General features: G+C 41.9%; 1 long non-coding RNA gene across 1 annotated transcript in view; it reads right to left on the minus strand.

The window, feature by feature from the left end:
* LOC122235089 overlaps positions 1-16,864 on the minus strand; it is a 221,626-nt gene extending 204,762 nt beyond the window's left edge. The window contains exon 1 of the long non-coding RNA XR_006213209.1: positions 16,582-16,864. This is a non-coding gene — a long non-coding RNA (uncharacterized LOC122235089). The remainder of the gene's footprint in view (positions 1-16,581) is intronic.
* Positions 16,865-18,456: the final 1,592 nt, after the last annotated feature.

Genomic DNA, 18,456 nt, shown 5'->3' on the forward strand with positions numbered 1-18,456 from the left:
TTTCCCTATATGCCACTTCATTTGGAAAAGGCGAAGAGTGGACTGATTGGAGATTTCCATATTCTCTTCTTCAATTGTTTTCCTACAGTGCAAAATGATCACTCAGTAGATGGTAAAAATAGAAAGTAGGTAAAACAAGTTAAGAATCGGACAAATTCTGGGCATTCTTTTTATTCCTCCATAGTGCCTAACATAGTGTCCTTTGAAGAGCAGTAAATCAATAAGAATTAATGATATTTTAAAGTCACTAGTATCCTTTCAGTAATATGTTCATCTGTAAATTAAAATATTAAATGCTAAAAATTTAGTTCATGAAAAATTATAGTAATCAATTTTTAACTTTTACATTAAAGAATTGTTTTTGTGACTTTTAGGTTTCATAAATATTTAAGGCCCATATGGTGCATATGCAGTATGTGTTTCTGAATCACCACTATTGGAATTAATATATCAGCATAGCACATGCTGACATTTCCACAGTTTTGGGTACACACTGTGCCTGACTTTTCCCACCACAGGGCAGCTGTTAAGAAGCAATGGTAAACCACCTATACATGTTATACACTGTATCTCAAGACCAGGGAAAATAATTTGAAGGCTAGAAACTGATCTCTGGAAGAAGAGACTGTCTCATTTAGTTCCTTGCAATGGGAGACAGAATAGAAGCACATACAAAACACGGTCTTTTAATGATGAGAGGCGGACCTGGCTGAGGCCAGATCACTGCAAATGCCATCAGCTAAATGCCAGGACAGCACAGCATTCCTACAGGGACCCAAACAGAAGATGGCTAACGAAGCCCAAATGCAGGGAGAGTTGTGCAGGGTCTGCCTCCTACACACACGCCACCCCTTATGCAGAGTCACATGTTCACACACACCATGTTTGACTCTCTCGTCTGCACAGACATACAGAATTCTCTCCAACAGCCACTGCAGAAGCTAGAACTCCAGTGGTCTCCCTCTATGCTTTATCTGCAGACATAGACACCTACAACAAAACACACTTCCACAACAAAGAAACTCATCATTTTATCAGCTTAACCATCACAGAAGCTAGGCAACTGCTTACATTGGATCATTTTAATGATAATTGAAAGAGAAGGATATGGTTGAGTCTACAGTTTGAGTGCCTCTTCCTGGTTGATTGAACAGATTATAGTTCTATCCCTAGAATCTTTCTGTGAAAGAACAAGAGTACAGAAACCTCCTTCTTGTTCTTGGCAGTTAATTTCATTCTCTGCCTGGAGAAAATCTCATCCTTCCAGATCTCTCAAATATACCCTGTTCAATGAAGTTTTCCTTAAAGCCACTGAGGAAGAATTAATTTTTCTGTAACTGTGCTTGTAAACAGTACCTTGCTCATGACACTAAAACACTTAGGAGTTTACATAATAGTTTCTGTGTGTTTTTATTCAGTTAGTCATGACTCTTCCTGCACTTCCAAAGTGCCTTCTATTTATATGTAGATATTATATAACCCACTCTACTGTCTGATTTATCCGCTTACACATCTGTCTCTTTCTCTCCCTTCTCCATCTCGCCTCACAGGGTAATCTTCTTGAAACCAGGACAGAGATTGCAGCCAATTTATCTTGGAGTCTGCCATTTGGTCAGCAAACCTTCCAAGAGACTAAATGTCATCATTGCAAGGCCAGTAGATGGGGCCCCAGCCTCTGTCTCCCACCTGACTTCTGCTAACCAGTCCTAGATCAAACTTCAGTTATCTATTGCCCCATGGTTTTGGGAGGAAAATGCCTCTTGTTTCTGGTATGGAGCAGAATCTATAAACACTCTGTAAGCATCATCCTTCATATCTCCTTCTTAAACATCATGATTGGCATATGTTTTCTGACTTAGGGTCACACTCTCCCGATCAAAGCTTTCAGTGCTCTTTGTTGCTTCTCCATCTTGTGTCCTTTGACTGTTCCACTAGGGTCTATTTCCAAGCCTGTCTGGGGGCTCTGTCCTCCAGGATACACAAGTTTTTGCTTCCTGTCCTTCTCTGTCTCCTAAATTAACCATAGGACTTAAGGGATCTATGGTTCACTCTCACTTCTTTCCTTCCAACTCCTTTTTTATTATTGTTACAAACTTCTGCTCAAAGAGTCAATGACCATTTCACAACTTTATCCCACTTTATTCTTTCTAGAGCACCTGCCCTCACTTCCAAGAGAACTTTCTCCTCCCTTCACAATAGGCTCATTCACGGATTTATAATGTAAATTTGCATGTCAGAGAAAAAAAATAAATCTCTGCTTCCTTTAAGCATTTTAAAATACTTTAGATCCTACACTGACAAATCTACCACTCTTCCAAGATCCTTGTCATGGTAGGTGCAGGGACTTTTGTGTCATGGAAATCCAAGTGGACCCCAGCTTTGCAATCTTGGTTGAGTTATTTACTCTTGCACCTTCATTTACTCCTCAGTAAATTGTGAGTAAAAACACCCAACTATCATGTTGTGCTGAAGGTTCAAGATTATATGACATCTGGTAGGCATTCAATAAATGGTAACTATTCAGAGTAAGGAAAAAGAAAGCAATTCACTACTTATTGGATGGGATACTCAACTTGTGTCCATAGGAAGTCCAACTGAGGAAAAATATGACGTTTAACATCAGTTTCATCAGAGTGACTTCCAAATCCAATACCCTGGGTGTTATTTGTCTAAATGTTATCTACTTTCTTTTTCATTTTTATAAAAAAACATCTGCATATGAAGAGACAATGTGGACAATGTTATTAAAGACCAGGAAGTCTAGGACAAACTATTTACTGGAACATTCCACGTTTCCCATCCCTGAGCATTGCTGTGTCTCTGTAAATAGTGGTGCTGCCATCACTTCTGCCTAGAGCAAAGATTTAACTGCTCCATAAAGATGGCAGGGCCAAATGAAAGCTATTTCATTAATTCAGAAAATAGATTACTTTTGAGCCAAATCTCTGCCATCCTGATGAGAGACTGAGCTTGAAAATATAGCCACAAATCTGCTGCAAGCTCACAGTGCTTTCTACCAGCTATAGAAACACACACACACACACACACACACACACACACACACCATCGATCTTATAAATCAATAAAATGAATACTGCAAGTCAATAAAATTAGAATGAAGACAAAGGTCACATTCTGATTCTCCAACTTTTTGTTTAATTCTATCATGTTTCAGCATTCAAACTCAGTCATTTCTGCAAGTAGCACTAAGGGGCAGATGACTGAGGAGATCCCTTACAAGAGGAAGAACTTTGGCAGTCTTGAGTCTTATTGGGTGTACTCCAAGAGAAAGTATTCTGACAATATTATTCCCTAAGGTGCACCTGTTCAAAGTGTTTTATAATTTACACATACTCCCTGCCCACCTCTCATAATTTATTGGTTGTACTAAGTAAACTCCAGACAGATACTTTCAAAAACCTTCTCCCAGCAAGAGCCTCTCATCATTCATTTATTCACTCACTCCTCAGTATTCGTTAGGAATTTTCTAGTTAACTGTATTTGAATTTAAAATTTAAAAGAAAGAGTTCTCTGTGGGCCAGATAGTAAGCTAAAGCTGTGGAAACAATAAAGAATAAGAAAACACTGTCCCTGGCTTCCAATAGGGGCAATGCTATTGCCTACAATAGAGTGCTGGGATTCAGTGAGGACAGAGGGGTCACCAATGAGATACCTGAGAAAAACCTTCTGACATTTCTACTGAAATCTGAAGAATGAACACCAGGTAGCCAAGTGAAGAGGGAGAGCTGAGAAACCGGAATTTTTAACTTATGCTAAGGTGTTTAAACTTTACAAAAAAAGTGATGGGAAGTCACTGGAGAATTGGGATTGGAGACAATATGGTAAAAATATTCTACTTTTTTATTGTATTTTCTGATTTTCCTGTTGTAAACATCTATGTTGATTTTATAATAAGAAATACGTAAGTAGTATATTTAATTTCTAATTAATAAAGGTAAGAGAAAGAAAAATAATAGCAAGAAAGTAAAGCTGAGCCAGAAGTGAGGGTAGTATATTTTTTAATGTGTATTGTTATAGTCTTACTAGAGATAGACCAGAAATTTAGCTCTAAACCTATTAGAAATCAATTAAAAGAAGGAAACTCCATTAGTTTCATAATACATAGGTCCATGAGAAAAAAAGGCCAGAATGACTGGAAAGTAATGAGTGGGGAGAAAATAGAAGGAAAAGAACTAGAGTGGGCAGGTGGTAGGTAGATCAATGTTGGGCCTTGTGGGTCATTGCAAGGACTCTGGATTTTATTCTGAGTGTGACAGAAAGCTTTGTGTGGTTTTGAGCAGTGGGGCAAAGTGATTTGATTTACATTTTAATAGCTCACGCTGGCAGTTCTGTGGAGGATGGGCTAAGGTTGGGGAGCAGGAGGGTCAAGAGCAAAGGAGGGAGACCAGTTTGAAAGCTATTGCAGTAGCTCAGGAGGGAAGTGATGGTGGCTCAGTGTTAAGTAGGTAGGGGTAAAGACAGAGAAATGTGATCAGACTCCGGAAATATTTGAAGATAGAGCTGGTAAGGTTTGCTGACGGATGGGTAGGTGGTGAGCGAGAAAGAGGAATCCAGAATGCTTCCTGGAAGTTTTTCCCTTGCTTGGGTGTGTCATTTATTGAAATGGGGAAACTGGGAAGATCCGACAGGGAGCACATTTGGGAGAGGGTAGAAAACAAAGAGCTCTGGTTTGGACATGTTAAATTTGAGATGTCTTTTTTTTTTTTTTTCTTTCAGGTAAGTCACATCTCTAAAATGAGATGCCTTTTGCACATTTGTCTATTAAAGAGGCTTATTAACAAAGACAAGTCCCTTTTTCATGGGATGTCAGGAAGCATGGCAAGGTGAAGGAATTTAGCAAGAAAGCTGAATATCTTGATGCTAAAAGGCCTCTGGCTGAGGCGACCGGGTGGCTGTCTGTTAAGCAACAGACTCCTACTTTCAGCTCAGGTCATGATGTCATGGTTCATGGGATCAAGCCCCACATCGGGCTCCATGCTGACAGGGAGGAGTCTGCTTGGGATCCTCTTTGACTCTCTCTTCTCCTAAGTATAAAAGGCTCTTGAATACCCTATCCATGAGCTGCATTTGCCAGAACAGGGCAGAGTGCTGGGTTTTACAGATCTAAACTTCTGCAGGGTCCCAAGTAAGGTTCCTTCTCTGCAACCTTCTCCACTCATCTTCATTCCAGTCATTCTAAAATGTGTTAGCTACCTTACTGCCTCTTCCTGTAGCCCTCCTACACTCTCCTGGGCTAAGAACTGGAAACATTTCCTTTTTGGAAACCGGATTCAGCTTTGGCTATCAAGGTAACCTTGGCCCTAAAACTTTAGGGCCTACTATCAGAAAGGAGGATCAGATCTCTGAGAAATAATCCTAAAATAGTTATCTCTAGGCCCTGCCCACTTGTTACATGACCAAATAGATTGCCCATCAGAAATTCTAAGGCGACAAACCCAAGCCCTTTTCATGGATCAAAATTTCAGAGATTACAGAGTTGGGTTTTTTGTGAGAATCACACAAGATAATGAATTAGAAAAACAATTTTAATGAACTGTGTTACGTTATATCTCCTTTACTGAACCCGGAATAGCTCAGGTCCCCAAATTCTTTATTTCCTCAACAATTATGAACAATGTGCCAATCTCTGACGTGAGTCAAAGAGGTTGTATTAGAGAAAGCTCAGAAACCAACAAGAAAGACATTCATAAAATATACTTGCACAAAGAGGTATATATCTAAGTGCACAGAAACCCAGGGAATGGGGCAGCTCCCTCCTCCTGGAGAGACAACAAAGAGGCAAGGATGTCAAGAACTGTTGAAGAACTTAAACTATGAAAAGTCTGAGTGTTAGGAGACACTGGGGCAACAAGAGAACAGATTAGAAAACAGTGAGAAGGCAGACCAGTGAGGAGGCTACCATAACATTCCACAGGAGAAATGACGATGTCTGAACTAAAACAACTATCCCAGGGATGAAGAGCAGAAGATGGATTCTTAAGATATTTACATAGTAAAATAAAAGTTAAAAAAAATTTTAAAAATCCTGCCTATTTACACATTCAGGATATGGGAGGAACCATGGATGATGAGGAAGATTCTGGCTTGAACGTGATCTTGGCTATAGCTTTCAAGATGCGCCTTAGTTTGAGTTTTCTATGAATATTTTGTCCTGCTTGCTTCCAATGCAAACCCATTTGCCTTTATTGAATTTCTTCAAAGGACATCAAGAGGGAGGCTCCAAGCAAGTCCAGCAGAAAAGACTTTTCCCGAAAAGAATGGCCAATAATACCGTAATGTCAAAACTCTCCAGGAAGATTTAGATGTGTTTCCTGGATGATTGCTTAAATGAGATATCATATGCATACTGCAAATAGAGTGCCTGACACATTAGAGGTACTCAATAAATTTTAACTATTTTGCCACTAAGGCTTAGTCATCAACATTGATCACAGGCTTTCCCTAGATGGTTAATTAATCATCAAGTATTTCAAGCAATATGTATTTATTGAATATGTGCACAGCTCTCTGCAGGCAATACTCCCTGCCATGTAGTTTGCTTGGAGTTGATTCCCAGCCTACAGAAACACTCTTCGGAAAGATAGTGTAAAACAAGAGGAAGGCTATCAGTGTAGGAATCAAGAGATTAGGGTTGTAGCACTAGAGGAGTATGAGGTTAACCTAGTGCACTCATTCACATTTGAGGCAACCGGCTCATTGCCACATTAGTTGGATAGAGGTAGAGCCAGGCTTAGAAATGGGGGATCCCCCAATCAGAAATGGGGGATCCTGACTCCTTGTCCAGTGACTTTTCCATGACATCTCACACACATGAGACCCATTCACCCTGGAAGGCCATCATGTGGTCTAACTTACTTCCCTGCATGGATGATACTATTATGATAGGTTAATTCCTGAAAACATAAAACAATTCCTTAAAATTAAGTTAAGCATGTCGGATACAAACAGCTCAACCTACACCCATGTTGCCAGGCCTTGGACACAGCATACATATTAGTAACTAGAAATAAGCACTAGTTTGGAGTCTTTGTGATTTGGTGGCTTATTTTCCTAAATACATTTTTTCTACATTTCCATCTGAAAGGCAAAAGAAACTGCATATATTTAAATATATAAAGCACGTGCGCACACACACGCACACAGACACACATGTAAATCTTAAGTTTCATAGGTGAAACCGGTAGAATTTGGTGTTTTCTACCAAAAGTTTCACTGTGATTTGGTTCGTTTAAAGCCAACTTTAAGTTCTCCAAGAAACTCATCCGTGTTTTGAGTCTGCCAGGTACACATTTGAACAACCCAAACATTGAGCTACATTATATTTGAACACAGAACTTCTGCATCTTCAGCATGTCTGAGTTTGTAGCCTTGGAAACCGCATTAAGAAAGGGGAATTTATTAGCAATGTTCAAACTCATTAATTAATTAGTATTCACTCTGTCTTTGGCAAGTAAGCAATTTTATCTCCATTTTGGGGATGAAGAAATTAAATCAAAGTCAAAGAGCTCTACTGGCTCACCTGAGATTTGACTCCAAATAAAACTCAGGATTGAATGATTTGGGGGCCAGTATTTTGGTCACTGACATTGCAGTACTATTCTGAAAGAATCCAAATGAGTATGGGCTCTTACTGCTTCTTTCCCTGTAGTAACTGTCAAAATTTGATTTTGAGCAGTACTACGACAAATAGTATTTCATATCCAAAGGCGTAACTTCAAGGTGATTCGCATCTTTGAACCAAACACTTGGTGTGATCTCCAACGTCTAGTTCTTATCCAAAAACCACTGTATTAAATGTTAATATGCTATCTTTCATATTTCCATCATTATTTACTGTCATTTTAATCAACAAAATATTGTAATTTAAAAAGTACTACTCTATCTTTCTTGACCTAATTTTTCCGGCATTGTTAGCCAAATGAAAAGAATTCTTATTTACGTTAGGGTTTTTGTGTTTTCAGAAATAGTCTTTACGGACAAGTAATAGTCCTTTAAAGATTTTTCACTTGAGTCTTGAGAGAAAATTAATGTTTCAACAAAAAAAACCTAAGAAAATAAAAGCATTAATTTAACTTGAAGTTAAAATTTTTCTAGCAGCACTTATATTGTCACTTTTAAACTTGATATTATTTATCATTTTTAAGGTGTTCTGCCAAAATTGATAAATTTTTTAAGTTCCCACTAAAATAGGGATTATTACTCTCATGATAAGAAAACTGAGGCAGAGAATGATATTCAATATGCTGAAAGTATCCTCATATCTAGAAAAATTCATGCAATATAGGCATATTACTCACACATTTTTAAAATGTTTATTATTGAGAGACACAGCAGGGTAAGGGCAGAGAAAGAGGGAGACAGAGGATCAAAGTGGACTCTGCATGGAGAGTGGAGAGCCCCCAGCGGGGTTCAAACTCACAAACCATGAAATCATGACCTGAGCAGAAGTCAGACACTTAACTGACTGAGCCACCCAAGCGCCCCATTATTAATAACACATTTTATATTTCCTTCCAATATGGGCATATTACTAACACAATATTTTCATATTCCCTTCCTTTGGGAATCGAAAATAAAATATCAGGGGTGCCTGGGTGGCTTAGTCGGTTAAGTGTCCAACTCTTGGTTTCAGCTCAGGTTAAGATCTCACAGTTGAGTCCCCCATATTGGGCTCTGTGCTGCCAGTAGGGAGCCTGCTTGGGATTCTCCCTCTCCCTCTCACTCTTTCTGTCCCTCTCCTACTCACGCCCAAGCTCTCTCTCTTAAAATAAATAAATAAACTTAAAAAGAATACAATATGAAACATTTAGTAAGTGCAAAAAGAACTGCAACCAAGGGCTTGAAACAGTTAATTTTGCTACTAAATAATGCCTAAGCTCAATAAAGAACTAACTCAAGCCCTCGAAGTTTGACTCATGATTTAATTGGCTAGATTGTGCACTAGGATGTGAAATAGAATGCGGGAAAAATCCTTTCTTAAAATAAATATTATAGAACTGGAAAAAGAAAGAAAAAGAATCCTCACGTCCTAAAATTAAATTTCTGAAAAGCAACATTGCTACTGCCTTTGCCGAATTTCTGTTTCACAATATAATGCAACATAAAACACCAATTCATGTATACCTATGTATATGTATCAGTTCAGTCCAAATTTATCAGTTCACACATCTATGTGGACAAAAGACAGCCCAAATCAATGTCCCGGTGAAGGCACTCTAGGCAAACTGAACAGGGTTGAGTCAAGAATACAACTTTGGGTTAGGGCTGTATGGAAAAGCATAAGGCGTCTGCCCCTATGACAGAAGTATAATATAACCACATGGAGGAGAGTATCGAGAAAGATCAGTCTGGAAAGATACGTGGTGATTAAATACTTACTTCTGTCATGAATGATTATGAGGAAAATAAATCATGTGAGATATTTCTGGTTTAAGAAAAAGAATCCGGATTCTAGAGACAAGCTTCTCTGAATTCTAATCTGGATTCCAAAACATGTTAGCTGTGTGACCCTGGTCAAGTTATATAACCCTCCAGAGCTTCTGTTTTCTCCTCTCTAAAATGAATAAAAATTAATTCTTACTTTGAAGGGTTTTGGTGAGAATACATAAAATAACATGCTGTGAAAGAGGCTGGTAGAACATTTGACATCTGGTAAACCCAACCACATGTCAGTTCTCTTTTCTTCCCACATTCCCTCCGTCTTACTTAAAGATCAGGGATACAAGGGCCAGCTTCTCTTACAGCCCAGCAATTCTACTGGTTCCCAGGCTGCTCAGAGTTTTGAGTCCCCTTAATCTTTTGATCTATAGAAGTACTCTTCCACACTAGAGACACTGTAAAACTGTACAATTATTTGTCCTAGTTTGTTTGACTTACTTTGATGTTCTAAAAGGTCCTTGATAACCACGTTTATATACGTTTGCTTTCCAACTTTAAACTAAGGCCATTCCCATGTCTCAACTACTACACCTAGCATCAGCTGTCACCCCTCTCTTTCTCCTTACATGCACACGCACACACACACACACACACACACACACACACACACACACACTCCAGAGGGAATGTGAACATAGAATTATCCAGAAAGGGTAACCCATTCCTTTTTTTTTCAGATCGAGAAGAGCTTCAAAAACCAGGAGAGTTCCTAAAAGTTTGAGACTGCTTGGGTAGTCTCAGAGATAGGCCTTAGATCTGCAAACCTCAGGCCACCTGAAGCCCACCATAGAAGAAAACCACACCCGTAGTTTGCTCTTCTCCATACCTCTGGCCTGACCTCCAGACTCTGCAGTGAGGCTCATGCTCAGCAAGTACACTAATCTAAGATATTTAGCTTCTTTGAAGAGTGGAACACTCAGAAGAAAGAAAGAGAAAAAAATTAAGTACAGACATTTCATTTACGCTCTCACCAGACCAGTTTTAAAGCATAACTAACAAAGCAAGCAAACCCATGGTAGAATATACATCTGTCCATGGGACTGATTCAGTGCCACTGTAGTCTGAGAAGAGAGGGAGAGAAGGAAGGGAAGGGAAGGGAAGGGAAGGGAAGGGAAGGGAAGGGAAGGGAAGGGAAGGGAAGGGAAGGGAAGGGGGAAGGAAGAGTAGAGAAAGTAGACAAGGGAAAGGAAGAGAAAAGGAAAGCTTCCTCATGAAGCTCATTTTCTTCAAAGCTGTGGGAATCATTAGGATTGATGCTAACAAAGCCAGGTCCTCACCAAAGCATGAAATGGTATTACTCTTCCACCTTGGAGAAACCGTGCCCCTGCTCCTGAGTGCAAGGCCCTTCGCAAAATCCCAGGAAAACTGTCATGTCAAAGTTAACAGTCTTCCCGAACCAGGCTCATAGCCCCAACCTCAGTTCCTCCCTGGTGACCCCAGAATGACTTGTCCTGACTAGGCTCTGTGGACATGTATATGTACAAACAAACCGTGTTTATTTCTAGGTCTCTGGGGGTCATTGAATGACCTTGAGATAAAAAGCAGTTGAGATAGAGTGGAGTCTCAGCCGGCTGGTTTTATAAAAGCTCCCTTTCCTAAAGAAGGAAGAACTAGAGTACCTAGAAAAACTCTTGGGATATTCATAATCTTCAGTTAACTGTGGTCTTCAGAAAACTGGAATCTGATTAAAGTTAGCTCCAATACAATGTAATTATATATTTTCATGGCTATGTGTTTTTTCCTTTCCCATAACTAAGACATTTCCCCCCTATGCTCTTTTCCCTACAAAATATGTTCAAGTAAATGTTCTCATTTTTAGGGTTTTAATTTTAAATATGGTATCCATGCATCTACAATGTATGTGTAACTACTGGGAAATAAAACACTGTACACATACATAAAACGTAACATTATATTGCTGCAGATTAGCTCAAACTCCAACGGGCCAATCCTGATGTGAAACCTGAGTCATTCTCCTGCCTCTTGATACCTTTGTCATCAGGTGCAGAACAAATGATTTTTACCAGAGTTTAATTTTCATGGGATCGCCTACTCACTTTGAGTGGAGAGGCAGGAGAATGACAAAGAATGAAAAGCTTGAAAAATGGACCCTTTCCTGGCAGAGGGAGACTGGTTCAGCATCATTAGCATTACCACACAAACTCTATTGGATCCATAGATTCTACTGTCCATCCCTTCTCCTCTCTAACACGCCTGGCCCCGGTAGTATTCCCACAAAAAAGTAACAAAATGAGTAAGGGACACTATAGGAGTTCAAGAACTTTTAGCTACATTCTATTCCATAAAAACACAAAACCAAGCCAACCCAAACCAAAACACCTTAGTTCTTTGCCATAACTTCGACATGGCTAACTTCCTACAGTACCTCCAAATATCTCTTTAATTGAAAAAAAAAAAAAGCTGCATCTTTATCGACTCAGTCTCTGATTACCAAAGTAAAAAATCCAAATACAGAAGTGTTCCACTTTATATATTTTATTTTTTAAGCATTTCTAAAACTTAGATTTCATTTTTAAAAAATACCATAAAGCAAGGGACTACTGAATAATTCCTTTTAAACTTATAATAAATATCCACAAACCACTGAAATTTAAAGCGTTTAAATACACATACAGACATGTCTTTCCAGACTTTTGTGAAATTCTCTAGAACACTCTGCTCTCTCACAAATGGTTACATAAGCAGATAGATTTCTGGGTGAAAAATTGTTGTGTAAGCCAAAATGGAGTTTACAGTATATTTATCAAAATGCAATGAGTTGAAGGAAATAGTAAACTAAGAAGAACTCTGGAAATTTGGGGAGGGAGTAGTTTCATTCAGAAGCTTCATTTTCTTTTGTTTCCAAAAACTGAGATGTTGTGTCATGGTATATATAGAAATACATCAGGGTTCTTTAGATGTAATGCATGTAATCCTAATGAAAATTTTCCACTAAAAATTACTTTTGGTGTACTCATGAAGTATTTAAATCAAAGAATCAAATAAACACATATCGTGTGAGGTTCTAGTTTCCTAAATATAACTTTGAATCTCTAGTGAGGCGGAAGTTTATAAATAAGTAAGTACCAGGTTGAGTCTCTTCACAGAAGTCTCAGATCTATACAACTAACCAGAATTCTCTGGCAACAGGGTAAATCATAGGGGGCAAAGTCAAATTTCTATCAGTTCCTTTGTACCTTCTCTCTATTATGAAAAACTACATTGATTTATTTTTAGATAAAAGAAAAAGTAGCAAGTATTAAAGCAACATTTGCTAGAGTTTACATTTGTACTTCATGATAACCTATTGATACTACACTTCGTCAGATCACGTTGATGTAAATTTGAACTGAATTTGACAAATTCTGTCAAGGTGGAACAATGTCTGAATTATATGCATCGGCTAGGAAGAAAAACAAATGCAAAAATTGAAATATGTTTTAAAATAAACTCACCAGACTACAAATACTTTTCATTTGATAGCCAGAGGCTTTGCCATCTAACTTTCATTTGGATAAAGATGCACAAGGTCTACCAAGATATTTGTTTCCTTTTGTAACTGAGATTTATTTAAATGTGTCATTTTAAAAAAAATTGTCCAGATGGATTTTTTTAAGGCGAAAAAAACAATTCTCCAGGATATAGAGGACTAGCTACCTATAAAGTAATTTTTATGTTATGCTAAATTTATCATGTGATTTTTAGGTTTTTGTTACAGATGTAAGTACTTTCTTTTTTAAAAATGCAACACAATGTATATAGTATGGAATAAATGTACTTTGGAATAACAATGATTTCATAAAGATATGCCAAATTTAATAACTATTGCATCCATGGTAAATAATATAAACAAATAGCATTTCTCTATTTTAAACATTTGCTGAATATATGTTTATGTATTATTCTTTTCTCCTTTGACAAATGTGAAAGCTATTCCAATTTCCATACAAATTCACTGGTATGTTTAAGGGAATGTCATTACCATGCTATTTACTTAATTTCTCAGGAAAAAAGAAAGAGAAAGAAAGAAAGAAAGAAAGAAAGAAAGAAAGAAAGAAAGAAAGAAAGAGAAAGTATTTGAAGTCTATAAACATGTGTTAAGATGATGTGCTATGTGATGATACATACACACATTCAATGTATTATATATTATGATAAAAGCTTTTCTTGACTCTTTGCTTATTCAGTAGAATTCAGAAGATAATCTGTGAATGATTAGTCCCATTTAGTACATACCTACATTTTACAAGTAAAAATACACAAAGAGATTATCGTTTCCTTTAAGCAAATTAGGAAGCTAACCAAAATACTAAAAGGAAAAACATGACATAAAATTGTCATGTCCTACAAATGGATTTGTTGAATGAAAATATTCTGTGTATCCACACCCCAAACACTTTTCTGAAACAGTAGGGATTTCTAGAGCAAACATTTTCTTTTTTAAAGAATAGTCCTTTAAAAACAATGAAGTTTAGGTGACACACTATAATGTATGAAACAGATTCCTACTCTTTTCCTGAATATCTTATTTGCTCATTTGGAAAACGATTTGTAAAAGAATTATTCATTGTTCCCATGCATAAATTTTAACAATAATTCACCACACTTGACCAAATTATTTTCAAAGTATATACAGAAAGAAAAGAATACTAAACTTTCCCCTGCCTACATGTGAGAGCTTGTCAGCATCAACTCCAAGGCCTTTAATCCCAGGCTTTAAATAATTCAGATAACAGTTGATTACTCCATTGCAAGAAGCGTTGAGCTCTGCAAAATCTGAGTAACACAATATTTTCGACATAAAAAAGCCATTCTGCAATAGTAGGCGTCTAAGTAAAACACTTCCTGAGACCAAACCATGCAACCCATTTTTGCATTTCCTACATAAACTCTGGTAAATACCAATGTAGTTTACTACCAAGTAATTCTGCCTTCTTGCTTTCATTACCAAGCCAGCTAGTTCTACAGCTCAATTTGCTGAAGTCACAATCCCCATCCATACACCATCCATACGTTTTCTGGGCTTAAAAGGCTTCTTTGAATCATAACAAGGGAAATGGTTAGTTACGTTACACAGGAATCCAAAAGTGCACACAAACGAAATTCTAAACTTAAAAGACTACTGCTTTGACACTCACTTCTATTTCTTTAGGAAAATAATTGTTTTATAGCTTTTGACAACCAAGATTCAATATGTGCTGCCTCTGTTCACTTGTACACATCAGCCATTACAAAAGAGTTTTGCTCACTTGGCTAAATTACAACCTGAGTAATGTAAAACAGACAGAATAACCAAGAAATATTGGCTCCCAACCCCAAATCAAAAAGCAACAAGATTTTGCCATCAAAAATATCTAGCTGAGTTCCAAATGGATTAAACTCATCCATAAAGCTGATATATGTAGCATTTCACTTTGATGTATAGGAGTGTCCATATATGTCTGAGCATGTGTTCATAATTATCATGTAACCAGATAAATGAAAGAAACACAATTAGGTTCCATGCATCCAATAAGCCCTTTAAACATTATCAAAGTTGAGCAAAGAACCCACTGACTTTAGTGGCATGGAACATTTTGAACCGCTTTCTTCTCTAAAACTATTCATCACATTCTTTTCCTGAAATCCTTGTCAAAGCATTAAGAACCAGCAGCGTCCTCTTCGTCCTAGCAAACAAGTTTAGTCCTTTCATATATCCAGACTGAAACATCATGAAGTAGAAAATCTACAGATTGCATTCAGCATCACCAAGAAGTACCCCATTTGACTACTGCTCATACCATTTGGAAACCAGTCCTCACATGACTACTGGCCTGACACCTCATCCATCAGCAGGGTGCCCAGAGCAGAACTGGACACAGTCTTCCTTGCTCCATTTCCAGAGTGGAGGCCCAGCTGGGAAACAGGCTTCTCTTCCAATAGCAATTAGATCTTTAAGATCAGGCCTTAGCAATTTGACCTAAAGCCATCCTTCCTCGCAACAAAGTCTCCAACATCTTCAGAGGAAGAGAAGGGGAGTGAGGCAAATGAGGAGAAATCCAGGTCCCGGTGGCCTGATTAGAAACTTTGTTGTGTCAAATAAACTTTGGCCACTGGAGGAAGGTACCCTATGGTTGCTCTGGCTTTAGAAAGCTCTGTCCAGGGCTTCTCAATCTTCTTTTCACCTCTCTCTCTCTCTCTCTCCCCCTCTCTCCCCTCTTCTCTTGTTTCAAAAGGGGCCTCTGGTCAGCGCTGATTAATAAGTGTTTTTTGTTGTGAAGTGTTGAATAATAGAGGATGGCCGGTGACCCAGTAAAGACTAAACCTTGCTCTGGTTTATTGTGGCAAGCTGAGAAAGGGGCTTTAGGCCCGGGACCCCAAGCACTGACCCGCACACATCCCGCGGATCGCCTATTCATTCTCTCAGCCCCACAGTCGCCCAGGCTCCCATTGTTTGCCAAGCAACAATGGAGATTTCGCAGGGAAAGTAAAGCTCTTTTCAGATTCCTCTCTGATGTTTTGCATTTAGGGAAACACCGACCTCCACTTTTTTCCCCGACATTTTTCCTCGCGGCAGTAAAAGCAGTTCGTTTTCGGGGAAACTTGTGTGAGTTTGGTGCTTGGTCGCCAAACATCAGTGCTATAGAAGGAGGCGAGACGTTGGGAAAAGGAGAGCCCCGGAGATTTCCTTTTTTTGAAACGCATTTAGAGGACGGAAGCGGCCTCCAGGGAGAGAGGGGAAAGGGGGGGAGGGGAGAAGAAAAAGAAAAGAAAACGTGTCCTCGTGGGGGTGGCAGGGTCCGCGGGGGCTTCGGGGCGGAGGGGCGAGCTGCCCGGCCCGCGGCTCCTCCAGGCCGGCCAGAGAGTGGCGGGTCCGGCTCGGCCGCGGGCGAGCGAAGCGCGCCGTCGCTGCTAGCCTTCCCCCCTTCGCCTTCCTTCCCGCGCCTGTCTCTGCGCCTCCTCCCCCAAGCCCGAGGCGGGCCGTCAGGCCCCGGCGCCCCGGCCCCGGCGCGCTCCGGGCCCGACCCAGCCGGGCGCGGGGTGGCGGAGGGGGGGTGGGGGGTGCGGGGGGAGAAGGGGCGGACGGAGCGGGAGCCAGGGCCCCGCAGGCCTGGGCCGCGTCTCCCTCTCCGAGAGACTTACTTCTGCTGTGCTTTACTGCACCCGGGCGGGGAAGGCTTTCCAATTTTTCCGTCGGCCCGGGGAGCCGGCTCCCTCGGGGCCAGCTTGGGGCGGGCGGAAGGCGGGCGAGGGCGGCGGGGCCAGGCGAGGTCTCGCCGGAGACGTGGCCAGGCCTCCTGAGGCCTGGGCCGCTCGACCGCCTCGCCGAAGCCACCACCGAGCGGGCAGTTGGTGGGCATCTCGCCCCGGGACCAGCCCGGCGGACCCGCCGCCCCCGGGGACACGGCTGCCTCGAGACCCAAGGGCTCGCTTGGCCCCCAAACGCTTGCTGGCCGCCCGACGCGTGCACGTGAGGGTCGGAGGTCAGCGGGTCGGCCGAGAGAGGCCGGAGCAGGGTGGGGAGCCGGCGGCTCCCCACTGCCAGAGTGCAGAATCCGCTGGGGGTTCGCACGGCCCAGGAGGGGCCAAGGGCGCGGTTTTGCGGGGCCCGAGCCGCGGGCGCTGGAACGGGGCGCCGCGTGGGGCCGCCCGAGGCCACCCTCCCCGGACAGGCCAGGTCCCCGCCCTCGAGGCCGCCCGTCACGCGATGCTCGGGTTCCGCATCCCCGCACGCCCTGCCGCGCGCCTCCACCTTCCCCCAGCGCGCGCCTGGACGCGGGGCGAGGACGAGGACGAGGGCGAGGGCGAGGGCGAGGGCGCCGCGCAGGCCGCGCGGCCTGGTGGGCGGCGGGAAGCTTGCACTGCGCCTGCCCGCGCGGCCCCGGCCCGCCGCCCTGCAGTCTCCAACCGCTCCTTGACAGCTCTCGGAGCCGGGAGAGGAAGAAGAGGAGGAGGAAGGGCAGAGAGAGTAGGAGGAGGTGGCGGCGGCGGGCGGCACACTAAGGGCAGAGAAGGGGGAGGAGGGCTCATTGTCCGGTCCCCCCCAGTCCAATTGATATGCTAATCCCTTTTCTGATGCCATAACAAAGAACACCTTTGCACTTTTAAAAGACTTTTGTGCCCTGGCTACAGAAGTTTATTATCCACTAATTAGCAACAACTTCTGGCAATGAGTTGGGTTACATTTTCATAAGCTCCAAGCCCGGGTGCTGAGGTGCGCAGGACAGGAGATTTGCGCGCTTGGCAAACCCGAAAAAACCCGAGGCTGGAAAGCGGTCGCCCGCTCGGGTGCCTGGGCCAAGGGTGGGAGGCGGAGATCGGAAGCTCTGTTCTCTGAAAGGACTGAAAGGTGTCCAGAGGAAGGTTTTTTTGGGCGGGGGAATGAGCGAACTGGGCCCAGGGTGTTAGGTGACCTTATTTGATCCGACACTGTGGCCCCTGTCCGGAGAACTGCGCGGAGGCGGCGGCTGCCGGCTGCCTTGCAGGTGTCCTGGCCCGGCCATCTGTTGGGGGGTTGGGGGGAGGGGTAAAAAGGCCCAGGAGAACGTTCCAGCTTTCGCCTCTGACCTCTCTAGCGTTTTTCTTTGCAGCTTGGACCTAGAATAAACCTCGGGCGAGTAAGCGGCCCATACGTAGAACAGGCACCCGCCGCCTAGGTTTCTTCCTAAGGCCTCCCCATTATTAAGGCTGAAATTCCAGGACCAGGAAGAAGAGGCAAAGCTGGCATCACCAGAGCCAGGGTGGGGGTGGGGAATTTTCTGTGTTAAGGGCCCACCTGGGGTCGTCTGAAGTCGTCACCCAACAGAGCAGACCCTTCTGGCTAATCAGAGCACAGAGCCGCAGCTTCCCGGCTGCGCGACCAGTGCGCACCGCGTGACCCTGCCTCCCTCAGGCTTTGGCAAGACGTTGCCGATCTTTAACAGTCCCACATCCCAGGTCAATACACTGGAAACAGATAGAATGAGCATCATCTGGTGAAAGATAAAGGGCAGGGGGACAATGCGCATTCCTTCTAGT

This window comes from Panthera tigris, chromosome F2, assembly GCF_018350195.1.
Source record: "Panthera tigris isolate Pti1 chromosome F2, P.tigris_Pti1_mat1.1, whole genome shotgun sequence".
NCBI lineage: Eukaryota > Metazoa > Chordata > Mammalia > Carnivora > Felidae > Panthera > Panthera tigris.